Below are 14551 nucleotides of genomic sequence, written 5' to 3' on the forward strand. Positions count from 1 at the left end.
TTTTTAACTTTATCCTCATAATGTTTCCGCCAGCCAGAATTTAATATCGTAGCATGTCAAAAGTGAACAGGTCTTTATTATGCTTAGACAAAGCCAATTATCAAACATCCAGAGTGAATACACTCAACAAGGTAAAAATACTGCGAGCTTTTGAATTGGTACCGTTTTACAAATAGAGCAATATAACACTTTTGGTATCCGGTAAAGCCCGTGTTGCTATAGGATCACCAGTAACGGTTCTGAAATTAAAAATACTAGGTTATTTTTTAATACAATTTAAATTATTTCAAATTAAAAAATGTAGATTGATATGTTATTTTTTTATGTTTTAAGGTATGGATGCATATATATGCATATTCTCGTAAGTCAATTGTCGGCATTTATCATTACATGAAGTTAATATTTAAGATAGCTATATTACAATACTTAATACGTAGATATAAAAATCGTAATAGAATTGATTTATTATTTAAATATAAGGTACAATTATTATATGCTCTCTGAGATACCGTTTCTAAAAGTAATAAAGATATTTTGAGTCACCTCTGTAGTCGACACAATCTGTTAAAAATCACTGTCTAATAAATGTAGATATATTTTGAGATCGCTTCTACGCTGTTATTGAATCACGCGTAAATGATTTATTGGATAAAAGCAAATTACGTTGACAGGAAACACCAGAGAAGATTTTAGCATAAACGGGAATTCATTATATCAATGTATTTTATAGGTTTCATAGGAAGATTAATATTTCAATTTATTAAATTACATATACATGTAATTTCGTTTTCTGAAGATATATACAACGGTTATGATGATATCATAATAAGAATTTTGAAAGTTGTCAACATTCTCTACAAAATGAGATACGAAGAAAACAACTTTATAATATTATTATTTCTCAATTTACAAAATCCTCGAAGGAAATCTCTTAACTGCAGACAACTTTTCTACGATGTCTAATAAAGCCGAGCCAATACCAAGTTTCTTTTCAATTCGATTACTGTAATGTAAGCATAAAGTTTATAGTCAACGTAATCATCCAAGTTTCTTGTTATTATCTGTACGAGAAGTCGTAAACATCAATTCTCATTAACACTGCTCTCAGTACCAGAAACATGCGGCTTCACTTCACTTCAGGCGGGCATTCTGGAGGTGTAGCAGTATATTGACATATATGTGTGTGTGTAAATGTAGATATGATATGTCTGTCTCCTGTTGGAGGCGGAAACAATAGAACGCTAAATGCGAATTCAAACAGAGCACATCGCATCCTTTACATTCATCAATCTATTTATGCATCTTGCATGAATACTTAATAAAATCGGTTCATCTGGTACTTTTATCAGTATGTCATAAGTTTGACTCATTTTCACTTAATAAATCTCTTTAATTCATTATATTATTGTTCAAAAGTATAATGAATAAGATGGAATGAAATGGTACATATTGCATTTTTATTTAGAAATCTTTTCACAATAAAGTAGTCTTGAAGAAGTCACTATGGCTCGTAGAGATAAAATGAAAATCTTAGAAATAAGATTTCCATTTGAGAGCCATAAAAAGGGCTTGATATTCTTCCCAAACCTTAGTATCTCATGTTCATATTTAAAATACTTATTTAGAGGGCTTCATTATAATTCCCATGTGTTATAACTTACATTAGGTCTTAGCCAAAATAATAATTAAAGTAGTAGTATAAATCCTACGTTTATTGGAGTTTCTGTATTATATAGAAGTTATTCGAGGATTTATAGACTGATTTTTTATTAAATTAAGACTGACAACTTTACAATAAACCACCTTTTTGATTTTCTATTAAAGAACTATCTAAATGTAATGAAAATTGTAAAATTATACACAATAAACCCGTTAAAATATTAAAAGAAATACTAGAACTTATGTTCTTATAACTATATGTTTTTACTGTACTAGTAGGTATAGTAAAACATATTTTTGTGTATTAAACACTACTACCACTTTTGATAGATTTATTTAGCGTTTTAATTACTTATGCTTCCGGTTTGTAAAAGGTATTTTATCTCTCGTAGCATGACGTTAATAATTTAAATGCAGGAGAGAATCTTTAGTACATCCCAGTCGAAAGCAGTAAGCTGGATTAACTTCCGCTGAAGCAGGAACACTGATTTTATGTTTTATTATTTATTTCAGTTATTACTTTTAGATTATGTACATATAATATAGGTTATGTTGAGAAATAAAATTATCAAGATGGCAATCCATTAATGTCCCATTGCTATTTCTGTTACCAAACAGCGTCCTTTGTTAACTGTGCTTAGTATCAAGGGTAAGATATGGGGGTCGAAATTGTAGGTTACGGAAGCATGATACCTTACTTCTCTGAATTTCTGAATGAAAAATCATTAAATAATAATTCGATAAGTTTTTTAAAGAAAATTTTATTCGCTTTACATATTTTCAAATCCATGCTGGGTATTTATTTTTACCTAACTTTTTAGCTGAATTAATCGCAAACTAATTTCGTTTATTTTTCTTCCATGGTTAAGGTTTACTTCTATATTGGAATCATACCTTTTTACATATTACATAATGGTTCAAGTAGGTTTCCATACTAATAGGTATTAATATAACAAGATTTTTTTATGATACGATAATCCCGTTCGCTAATGGTATACGCTGCCGATGCCAGTGAAAGGATCAAAGGATGAGAATAAAATCAGGTCACTTAGCCCGTACGAATTCATCAGAAATTAAGCACAATGGTTTCCAAGTGTCTTATGGGGTTCAACCCGACAGTTATATTTCGCATATCAGTATATTATGACGTGCAAAATTTATATCTATCTGTTTGTATCTGTTCACTATTAAATGGCTAATAAACTTTGATATGAAAATAGATGGTATTATGACAATTAACATATATTATCTTTAATCTCAAAAAAAAAGACAGTCACGTTTCACAGCTAAGTTACCTTTATAGGTAACTTAGCTGTGAAATAAATAATACAGAAAGAATGCTGTAATAATAACTGTAGGTGACTATACAGAACAATACGTAACTATACTTAGAAATATGTTATGTGTAAACTTTATTCAGTAAGTTCCTACATTTTACCTAAGGTTTTGCTCAATCCGTTTGCTGTGAATGTTATATTGTGTTCCCACTTCAAGCGAAGTAATATATAGACTTCAATAGTATCCCAATACATGTAGCTAACACAGATTTATATCAATATTAGGTTACTTTGACATATCTAATAGTAAAAATCAACAGTTTTCATTAGACCTAAGCGAACCTAAATAAACATGTGTATAAATTGAAAATGTACACGAAATTTTCCCCACTGTACTCATGTCTATATATACCTACCTACATATATATGTAAACTCGTTATTTTTCGTTGACACACATTTTCATATAAGTATGTTATATTTAATTTTGTTTACAGACTTTAATGACACGAAATCTATGTATATAATAATATCTATAATAATTTTATATCTACTAATTATGCAAATATATGTATAAGCTATTCTTAACGCTAAATCATTCTTAAATTGATAATGTAAATAACATATTAAGTTAAGACAAAGATATTGTGTAACAAACATAAACGTTCTTTCATATCAAATCGATTAAAAATACTGGCTTCAGAATTTCGTTTACCTATACCTATAAATATGTAATAGATATGGGAAGGATATGAAAGCTAGATTCTTATAGAATATTATTATCTTTCTTCGACTTCCGACCTTCATTTCGCACCCTTCTAAGCTATTGGCACGTACTCACTATTATCATCAAATATTATCTCCCTCTTTTGTGTATCTCTAGTATTCATGCTAGGTGCGAAAGGGATAACACATTAATAACAATATTTATATATTTATGCTATCTTTAGTTTTGTCTAACGGTACATTACCTACATCTAAATTATTACTGTGTAAAAGTAATAATAATAATATCTGAGCACAATTCACACATAGCCATGTAAGGTAAGCAGAGCTTGTGTTCCAGGTACTAATTATATAGGTACAATTGATATATATTTGTAAATATGTACATAGTATACATTGAAAACACTCAGAACGATACAAACAATCATACACATACACATAAACGTTTGTACCGTGCGAAGAATCGAACCCACGAACATCGAAGTAAAGCGGCAGTGGAGAATAGAGTAGCAAATAGAGTGACCATCAGCATATTCTATAGCAAAAACAAATAGTCTAATCAGTGTTCGTAACCCGAACAGACGAGTCCCCACAAGCATAAATCTGTGGATTGAATATTAATTTTCATTTCATTCCACTATGTCACTTATCTGTTGACCTAAATAAATAAAAATAACGATCTTACCGACCTGGCACTTCAGTTACGAGGGTCAAACTGAAAGTTCTTAGAAAATCAAAAACTGATTAAATTAGCAAGTTATTACTTTTATTTTATCTTTTCAAAATAGTGTCCATTCACGTCAATACATCGCTGCATCCGATAGAACCACTGAGAAAAGCACTTTGCCCACTCGTCCTTAGGGGTCTTTTTGACGGCCTTCTGAAACATAGCCACCGAATCCTCGGCGTTCATAAAACGTTTTCCTCGAAGTTTTTCTTTAATTTTTCGGAATAAATAAAAATCGCAAGGTACGAGGTCGGAGCTATAAGGCGGATGACCCAGTAGTTCTACGTCTGAGGTTGCCAAATAATCGATCATTTACCTGGCGGTGTGCGACGAAGCATTGTCGTGGTGAAGGAGGATCCTACTGCGAGGTCGTTTCTCACGCACTTTTTTCAAAACACGTGGCAAACAATTTTTACTGTACCACTCTGCAGTAACTGTTTTTCGATCCTCTAAAACAATTGTCGCGTAATGACCTGTTCTTCCAAAGAACGAGGCCACCATCTGTTTTCCTATGCTTCGACCTCTCTTCACTTTAGTTGGCAACTCCTCGGAAGGAAACACCCACTGAGCTAACTGTCTCTTAGTTTCGGGATCATAATAGTAAATCCAGCTTTCGTCTCCCGTAACTATGTCAAACACAAAATTTGAGTCACCTCCGTTAAATCTTTCATGCATTTCACGGCACCAATCAACCCGACGGAGTTTTTGAGCCTCAGTGAAATTATGAGGTATCCACCGGGCACAAGGCTTCCTGACCGCCAAATGTTTATGGACGATTTTGTGCACTTGACTCATACCAATCCTTATGCTTGCCCGGATCTGCTGATAGGTCACTCTTTTGTCAGTCTCTATCATACGCCGCACAACACGGATGTTATCTTCAGTTGTCGCCGTAGAAGGCCGTCCCTCACGCAAATCATCGGTGAGATTAGTGCGACCACGTTTAAACTCATTAAACCAGTTGTAAACAGTGGCACGAGACGGTGCTTCGTCGTGGAAGGCCAATCGTAGTCTATTATAACTTTCTTGTTGACTTAGATGACATCGAAAGTCATAAAAAATCATCACACGAAAATTTTCTCGTGTTAAGTTCATGGTAACGTTACACAGACTATTTTCAATTTGCCGCCAAACCGTAAAACACATGACATACGAATAAATTATATACTCAGTATTATTCGTAAAGAGTTCTATTTTCAAAATTTTAACAATTTTTTTTATTATATTGCTTTCAAGTAGCCAGTTCTAAAAACTTTCAGTGTAGCCCTCGTACTACGCAGTTTGACATATTTATTGGAAGTTAACACGTTGTGAGGCCTTTATTGGGGTAAAAATAGCCTGTTGCTGAAATCAGTGAGCCGACAGAGAGGCAATACTCGTACCATGCGACCCTTTAATCACGGTGCCGTGTAATGCAGACAGGTGTATAGATGGAGACTGTATGGACTATTTATAACCTTACAAGTAACAATATTAACAGGATGATTATCTGAATATAAGGGATCATTCATACAATTCGACACATGTCAATGGGGGCGGGGTACGACAAAATGTGACATTGTATTTTTATAAGAAGGGATTGTAGGAATCACAAACATCCTCCTGGGGGCGTATTATGAACTCTTTAAAATCCAGTCAGTTTCCAGGCGGTTCAGTTTAAGCCGTAAACTGACTGGGAATAAGAGTTCATAATACGTCCGCTGGTTAGGAATTAGATTTTGTGATATGACTTTAATTTTAGTACAAAATCACGAAATTTTAACTATTAAAATATCACTAACTGTGCCAGGGGGGCAAAGTAGAAAAAAAAGTACTGATGTTTTGTGACGTAATATATGGCGCTAAATAGAAAATGTTCAGATGTGTCATATATACATATGTATATCTAAAATATTTAATGTAATTGTAATTATTAACATATTATACTAGCTGTTACTTCCGTTTTCATCTATCTTTTTAGATACTAAACGATAGAGTCTGTGCCCTTTTACATGATATTGAATTTGCAATAAAATGGTATAATGTCCTGGTTATTATTATATTACCTTTAACAAATAAAGCAATATACAATCCGCGTACTTCCTAGAAGGTTGATAACTTTGCTGTAAGATGTTAAATTGGACGAGTAGGTAATAATTTTGGAAACTTGTACTCGTAACAATTTAGGAAATTAACACGTACATCAAAACTTATAAATAGGTAAGTATTATTATATCTATTTTAACTTTGTTTCCAAGAATTCTCGACTAACTAATTTTGCGGAAATCAATTTCGTTACTTAATAAAAATGTATTATATAATCAGTTTGGAAACCCGACCACCGGCTACTGGAAGCGTTACGACCTTCTATTGGTGATTTAATTCCAAGTGTTTCGCATCAGGCAATGGGATTTGGATATAGCTTCGATGTCTAGTTTTTAATGTTCGTCAACCACAATTCAACTGTAACGCCGCTCCGCTAACATACACCAATAATCATAATCTCAGGACAATTCACACAGCACCATCTAAACCCAAGTTAAGCTAGCTAAAGATTGTATTCTGGGCATTAGAAAACTGATACAAATATATAGATATTTTTTTTCCTAAATTCCTGGATGTTTTCTATGTATAATGTGTATGTAACACATTAAACATAGAAAACATCCAGGCCGATATAAAAAATCATTCTCATGAAAACAAAAGTTTATGCCGGGCGAGGAACCTAACCCGCGACCATCGAAAGTAAAGCGGTGTATTATATAGCTAGACTACCGAGACCGCAAATAGTAGCTGAATTAAACAAAATAATAACGAACTTTCGCAAAATAACAAAAAATAAATATAAATTTGTAATATGAGTGCAGATGAATGAATGCGTAATCTTCTCTACCTGTATTAAATTGACCGTGAAACCCTTTCCAATATGATAGGATTACCGTGTTAATAAAATAGTTGAATAGAGCCCTTTACGGCACGGTAGGGTATTAAATCTCGTTTATCGTACGGTTAAGCGACTCTTAATTCAGTTATTGATCGAACTATAAGGCCAACATATAAAGGTATTAATTTGGTTAGTGTGGTATAAGTACAGTCCACTTCATAAATATATATGGTAAATAATAGCCAGAATATTACATATGCTTATTATGAAGTGTTAAATATATGTTTACATTTTTTAATCTAGTTTATAATTACTTTTATATTGTCATCAAATTTTACAATTACTTACAATAATTGGCGAATAATATGTCTAAAAAGTTACCAATCGCATAAAGAAGAGGAATTTGATGTATTCGATATTGTAAAAATTCTATGTACTGAATATAGTGGCTCATTTTTTACATACACTGTTCTGACCCTTATGGTTGCAATGGTCGCAATTTTGCACTAACGCGATTACGTATAACCCATAACACAAGCTCGACTTAGCTTGGAACTAGATATCACTGTGTAAACACAACAAAAACAACTTTAACAATAATATATAATAATAAGAATGGATGGATATTGGTTGCTCTTTCACGGAAAAATAAATGAACAGAGCGAATAAAATTGGATAGTATTCATTATCTAAATTCAAATGGGCAGCACTGCGGGATACTACTAGTTAAATATACGAGGGGTCATTTGCAAACAGATACCTATTAATTAAAACAGAACACTATACCTACTCGTATAAATTATCCATTATGCTTTATAATAGAAACTCTCTGTCACTTCCGAAGTGCTCCAACAATCTTTGGAAGTTTCGGCTTCATTTTCGAAGATCACTACAGGAATGTAATTGTGTAAATACTCTGTTCGTCCAGCATATTACTTCTAAACGAAATTCAATATCATCTTCCGATTCACAGAAATATCTGCCTCTCGTAATGAAATCCTGTAAACATGCCTTCTGGCTGGATTGTCGTCCGAGTTTCGCGTCAGTTGTTAACAAAAGAAAAAAGATTGGTCAGTAGTCAACAAAAGAAAACAATCTTGTTTATTATAAAAAAATGTTATGCGAAATGTTACAAACCAGAATTGTTCATAATAACTGTTTACAATACAACAACACATATGTCAGTGGAACATGAGAAAGATAAGTTTGGAATATTAGATAAATTAATTACATACTAAGACATAATACTAAAACTAAAAGTCGAGAGTATAATGACAAAATTTTGTGCAATGAAACGGGAAAATAATTCGCTGATCACCAATTTACATTGGGTTAGTTAAACTAGACTTAGAGATATCAACAAGTTTCAAGAATAGGACCTAAATTACTAATATTTTATGCTATTGTAAAAGCGTATTAGATACAGTTAAATAAGCGTTTCGCGGTATAGGAATAGGAAAGTCTTAAAATAAAACTTCGGATAAAACTATACTTCGTGTAAACTTTAAATTAACTGTAGTTAGCACCTAATAAATGTTTGTTTAAAAAGAGAGATCCACCAATCGAAGATGTAACTCTATTATATGATTATATGAGTTAAAAAGTCTTACCATTATTTCATACTCACGGCTGTCCGCGACTTCGTCTGCGTTTATATTTTTATTTTTCTGTATCACACATCATTTATAAAAATACATAATACGTAACATAAAATATACTTAGTAAACATGCAAGAATGAATCTGTATATAATGTCTCGGAACTTAATAGAATCGAGCCCACTATACAATAATCTTAAGTGTATATATCCCTAACGATTTGGAAGCTTTTCATTATTTTTAGCCCAATTTATGTACATAAAGACTAAAACTGTTAATAAATAAACATATTATTCTGATGTATAAATATACATTACATATACTATTAAAATTGTATCAATATCCTTTTATTTTTATTTTTATTTTATTTAAATAACTTTAATGCACGTCATACACAGGTAAAAAGAACATATGGCGGACTTAACACCTAATGGCACTTTTAGTAGTTTCTGGGTGACAGAGCAACCATAAATATATACCCATCCAATAAACTTTCGCATAGGTATATAATATTAGTAGAATAATCAATTTTTAAGTAGGACAATTATACAGCTGGAGTCCTTAAAATACCAATTTAATGAGATGTCATAAGTATCTACGTTAAAGAACTGTAAAATATACAGAGAATATGAAAGAAAAAATGCAATTAAATCTAATGTTTTGAATTAATTATACTTTTTCTTTCGTTTTCCTGTTTGTTTTTATTTAATTAGTAATTTGAGAATTGGTTATGAATACGGTTTCTGTTAAGATATTTTTTATTTTGCTTTATTTTCCTTATAATTCAAGTTTCACATTACAACATTAGATAACCTATTAAGAGTGTAGGTAATATTTATTTATTTATTTATTAACATACATAACAGATTACAATCAAAACAATAATATAATTAGAAGCGTGTAGTTCGGTACAAAACTGGATTGTAATCCAACACTCCGTATGACTAAAAGTTAAATTATATAGACGCATTCAATATGCTCTAGATAGCTAGATAAGGTTATATAATGAAAAGTAAACTAAATAGAAAATATATAACTACGTAATGCAATGAATTATGCTATAAGAATTTTATTTATATTAAAGAAAAAATTGGTACAATATTAAATACAATTTGTCTCTTTATGGTGGAAATTTAATTGTCTCTGGAACTGGACCAGTGTTGAAAGGAAAATATCTATATATTAAAATATAAAAATGTACAATTGAAAATTGTAATCAAAACGTCAAAAAATGTCTGTATCTAAACTAAAACAATCTGTAATACCTACGTATCCTAAAAAAGAAATAATGATAACTTTTGTGACTTTTCACGCGCTGTGAACGAAATTTGGGCGTCCAAAATTTATTATTTTCTCACTTATTTTGTGTCGGATAATCCGATATTCAACGGCGACGGTGTTGTAACGAAGTAAATTCCTTTTCGCTGTTCTGATTCCAATATAAAATATAATATAATAAAGTTATATCAGTGCGAAATTTTATTACAGATATGCATTTTATTTATCATAGACAATAAATGGTTTCAATTAATATTTCGATACGGTCAAAAATTGTTAATATCATTATTATAATATTATAATTTGCTTCACTGATTATATAATCAGTGAAGCAAACATTTTGTTTGGTCTGAGGAATATTAATATTCTATAAGTGTGCAATTATTATTATACATGTAGTAAAAAACGGTTATTTCAATATTATAAACAGACACACCAATTTTATTTGTATGTATAGATTTAATTTTGAAAAATAATAATCGTTTAATATTGTAAACTACTATCTAATAAAGTCTAGGGAATTAAATTACATGGAATTTTGTTCAATAAATGGTAAAATTATTCAAGGCTCAAAAAAGTGTAGATACCTAGCTAAATTAATAATAAGTATTTAACTACTTCATATTATTAGTAAAGTATAATTTTTATTGATTCAATGTATTGATATTTTTTTTAATATTAGAAAACTCACATTCCTTTTTAATATATTAAAAAGGAATGTGGGTTTGAAATAACCGTTTTTTACTACATGCGTATTAATATAAATACGGTACATACACCAAAATCATGTTAGTTTATTTATATAGTTAGTTGATATCTGTTATATAAATTTAATGTTAGTTTAATAAATTATTGATCAACGAACCCGCAATTACACCACAACAACTCTCTATTATTCTATTGAAAACGAACTATAGACATAACTTGCTCATTAAATTTCATTGTACAAAAAAAGTCTTGTAATATACCTTAAAAGCAGAAATGAAATAAAAACCACGGAGGAGAAAAAAGAAAGATTTATCCCGCCTAATAGAATTACAAGCGACGACATCTTAGTCTGTCGGCTCCAGGGTTGCCGACTTTATAATGTTTCATGTTGTACGAATAAGTAAAGTATAGCGACCAGAATATTGGCTGAAATATACACTCCAACCTCGTACATCATCATATATATTTATTTATTTATTTATATTAGAGTAAGTACTAATTAATGTGTGTATATTAAATGTAAACGGTTACAAAACAGTTACTGAACAAACAGAATGACTTGAATGTCGTTTTTAAGGATAACTCTAAAACTATCAATTAGATATTCACAGAATTTATATGGACTATACGAGAAGCACCAGATATCAATTATTGCTACTTAGATACTATTCTTGTTGTATTTCTTATCTGTTCACAATAAAGACAAAACGACGAAAAAATTAAATATTTGCAATATCAAAATGAGGCAGTCATAAAAAAGTTGTTATGTCACACTGGTAACACACAAATATAGCTAAACGTACAGTAAACATACAGTCAAATTGTTCTCCTAAAACATGGAGAACATCCACCTTTGTTATTTAAAAAAATATAGCGATAAATGAATTCCCAAACCATACGTCAAAATAACGTACAATATTGTAGGATAAAGATGTGCTCTTACCTCGTGCTCGCACGCCAGTCATAGTTATTTTTTTAATCTACCGCTCATTAGTAAAGCTGTCTCGTCACAAGAGGAACGAGCAAGACTTGCGTGATGCTCTTTTAAATAATTCTTATAAGTTATTACCGAAGACCATAAATCACCAACAAAACTTAAATACTGTACTTGAATCGTGGTAGGGTTGGCATCCTTGGGTGGATCTCTCAACACTGATGTCGAACCTGAGTACCAGGCCGATCCTTTGAATTTCAATACATGTAACATACATCGTTTACATTAAACCCAACGTCATGTCAAATATTCATCAATACATCATTCATTCAAAACAAATTATTCATATATTTGTTTAAGTAATTAAACTAAAATACATATAGTAATAATAATGTCTTAATTTTTCTCGTCAATAACTTTTAAATTATTCGCCAATACTTTAATTAAAGTCTTATTAATTGGTGAATTAAGTATATATTTAATATTTAAAAAAAAAACAAAGATTGATATCTTCACAAATATTCAAACATCTTCATTATATATACATGTGCAAACCCTGGTCAGTTATTTATATATAATACTAGCCGTGCCTGCGACTTCGTTCACGTGGTTATCAGAGAGTGTCTTTGTTTACGAATGTTTGTGTCATGCGAAGAATCAAACCCGCGACCATTGGAAGTAAGGCGGTGTGCTAAACCGCTGGGCCACCCAAGTCCTTAAGAAAAAGTAAAAGACTAAAATAGTACTTATCTAAAAGACAATAGAAAACTTTATTTAATAGCAAACAAATGACCGCAGTACCTACGTAAACCTTCGAACGGTATGTAGATATAGAAGATTTACATTTCTATTTGGTTATGAGATGAGTTTGCTTTCGCTTACTGTAAACTTTCAAGTGAAGATAAACTTAATTAAATGTCGGATTGATTAATTAAATTATATTTCTATTATTTAAATACCACTGTATAGATACTGCAATACGTTAAATTATGATTATGTTATGTTTTAGACTTACGTTTGAAAGAACTAGTTACAAATAACAGTTCTAGGATATATGTATACATTTATCAAATTTGTTACCAACTTCAACAAAGAAACTACTTCATATATCAGCTTTAAAACTAACACTTAAGAATGGATTTTCCAAAGTCTGTTTCTTTATTCAATCAATTATTGAATTTAAGTACGAATGTATTATAATTTAGTGATAAATTTAAATTTGAAAATAGTAACTTCTAACGAAGAGGTTTTTGTAGAAAGTTTTGGTTGGCATCTTTGTATAACCGATTTAACCAAGATTACTTTGCATGCTGTTTCGGCCATGGCCATTTATGGAGGCATGACGCTTCAGTTCTCCGAAATGACAACACATGAGTACCAAGAGCGTCACATGATGACGCGATGTCGTTGGTGTTGTTTATGTACTTATATAGGCTACAGTTGCCACGTACCTAATAGGTTATCTGGTGGCTATAGTGTTGTTTATCATAAATTTTCACCTATACATACATACATACATATAAATAAAATTGGAGTGTCTCAGAGTATAAAATTGAAGTAATATTGAAATAACCGTTTTTTACTACATACATATGAATATGTATACTGTACATATATCTACCAAAATAACATTTTTTATAATTTTTGTCTGTCTGTTTGTCGGTCTGAATGTTTCGGTTAATCTCTGAAATGGCTGTACTGATTTTAACGGGACTTTTTTTGCTATTTTTCTGCTTTATCAGCTACCTGCGCTGATGTAATAAGGAGTAACTTAGGCTAATTTTATTTTAGAAAAATAAAGTTACTTTCCACGCGGACGAAGTCGCAGGAACAGCTAGTATAATCTAAAACGAAATGTTGACGTTCCTTGTCAAATCACAACAATGTCATTGTCAAGTAGGTACATGAACAACACCAACGATATCACGTCATAACGTGCGGCTCTGGGTACCACTCATGTGTTGTCAATATGTATCGATGTTATATTAAATTAATACCAGTAACATTAGTAAATATAAAAACAGATAGTTGTAAGACCATTAGTATATCTATATAGAAGCAGCACGACATATTTACTTGTTAAGTTGGTGATCCATAAAAGTAAATAAATACTACTTGTACCAAAAATGTGTTCATATTTTAAAATAAAAAAAATATATAATTAATTTTTTTATTGCTATTGGTCATAGTGTAGTAGGGCTGATTGGATGCGGCGGTGTTGGTACATGCATCCTCGCATGTGTGCCTGGGCAATATGTACTTGAAAATCAGTAGATCGCAGCTTGAGCAATACATGAGCTACTGCCTTTTTTGCGTATAGCAATGCACACACACTATGTTACTCATATGTTGTTTGTAAATTGTATCTATATTCTATATTATGAGCAATGTGGTTATGTGTATTAACATTGTATATTTTTATTATTATTGTACCCCGTGTTTGTGTCCTTTTACACAAATAAAATTCTATCTATATATATCTAACGTATCTATAGAAACGTAGCTCTATACGAGTACGATTATCTGCTTAAGAAAGGTCGTCGCAATTAATCCCAGTCCGGAATTCAAATTAACCTCCAGGTATTATGGTGTCCTTTAATTAGTGGACCAAAAGGCACAATAATCTGTTTACACGAGGACGTCTTTAACGATTTCGGGAATGTTCACTGCCGTGTTGTTAACTTAATAAGATTGTCTGTTTGTACCCACTTCATTTAATCACTGCTGATTAACTGCCCTTAAGCATTATTATATTATTAGCTGCGATCCGCGAATTTGTCTGTA

The 14551-nt window shown here is 31.2% G+C and overlaps 1 protein-coding gene across 2 annotated transcripts in view; it reads left to right on the forward strand.

Moving 5' to 3' along the window:
* LOC131845092 (ras-related protein Rab-37) overlaps window positions 1–14551 on the forward strand; it is a 71227-nt gene that overhangs the window by 50208 nt on the left and 6468 nt on the right. The gene's annotated exons all lie outside the window — the stretch shown is intronic.

The sequence above is a fragment of the Achroia grisella genome, unplaced genomic scaffold (genome assembly GCF_030625045.1).
Source record: "Achroia grisella isolate CSIRO2021 unplaced genomic scaffold, CSIRO_AGI_Agris_v1 utg452, whole genome shotgun sequence".
Lineage (NCBI taxonomy): Eukaryota > Metazoa > Arthropoda > Insecta > Lepidoptera > Pyralidae > Achroia > Achroia grisella.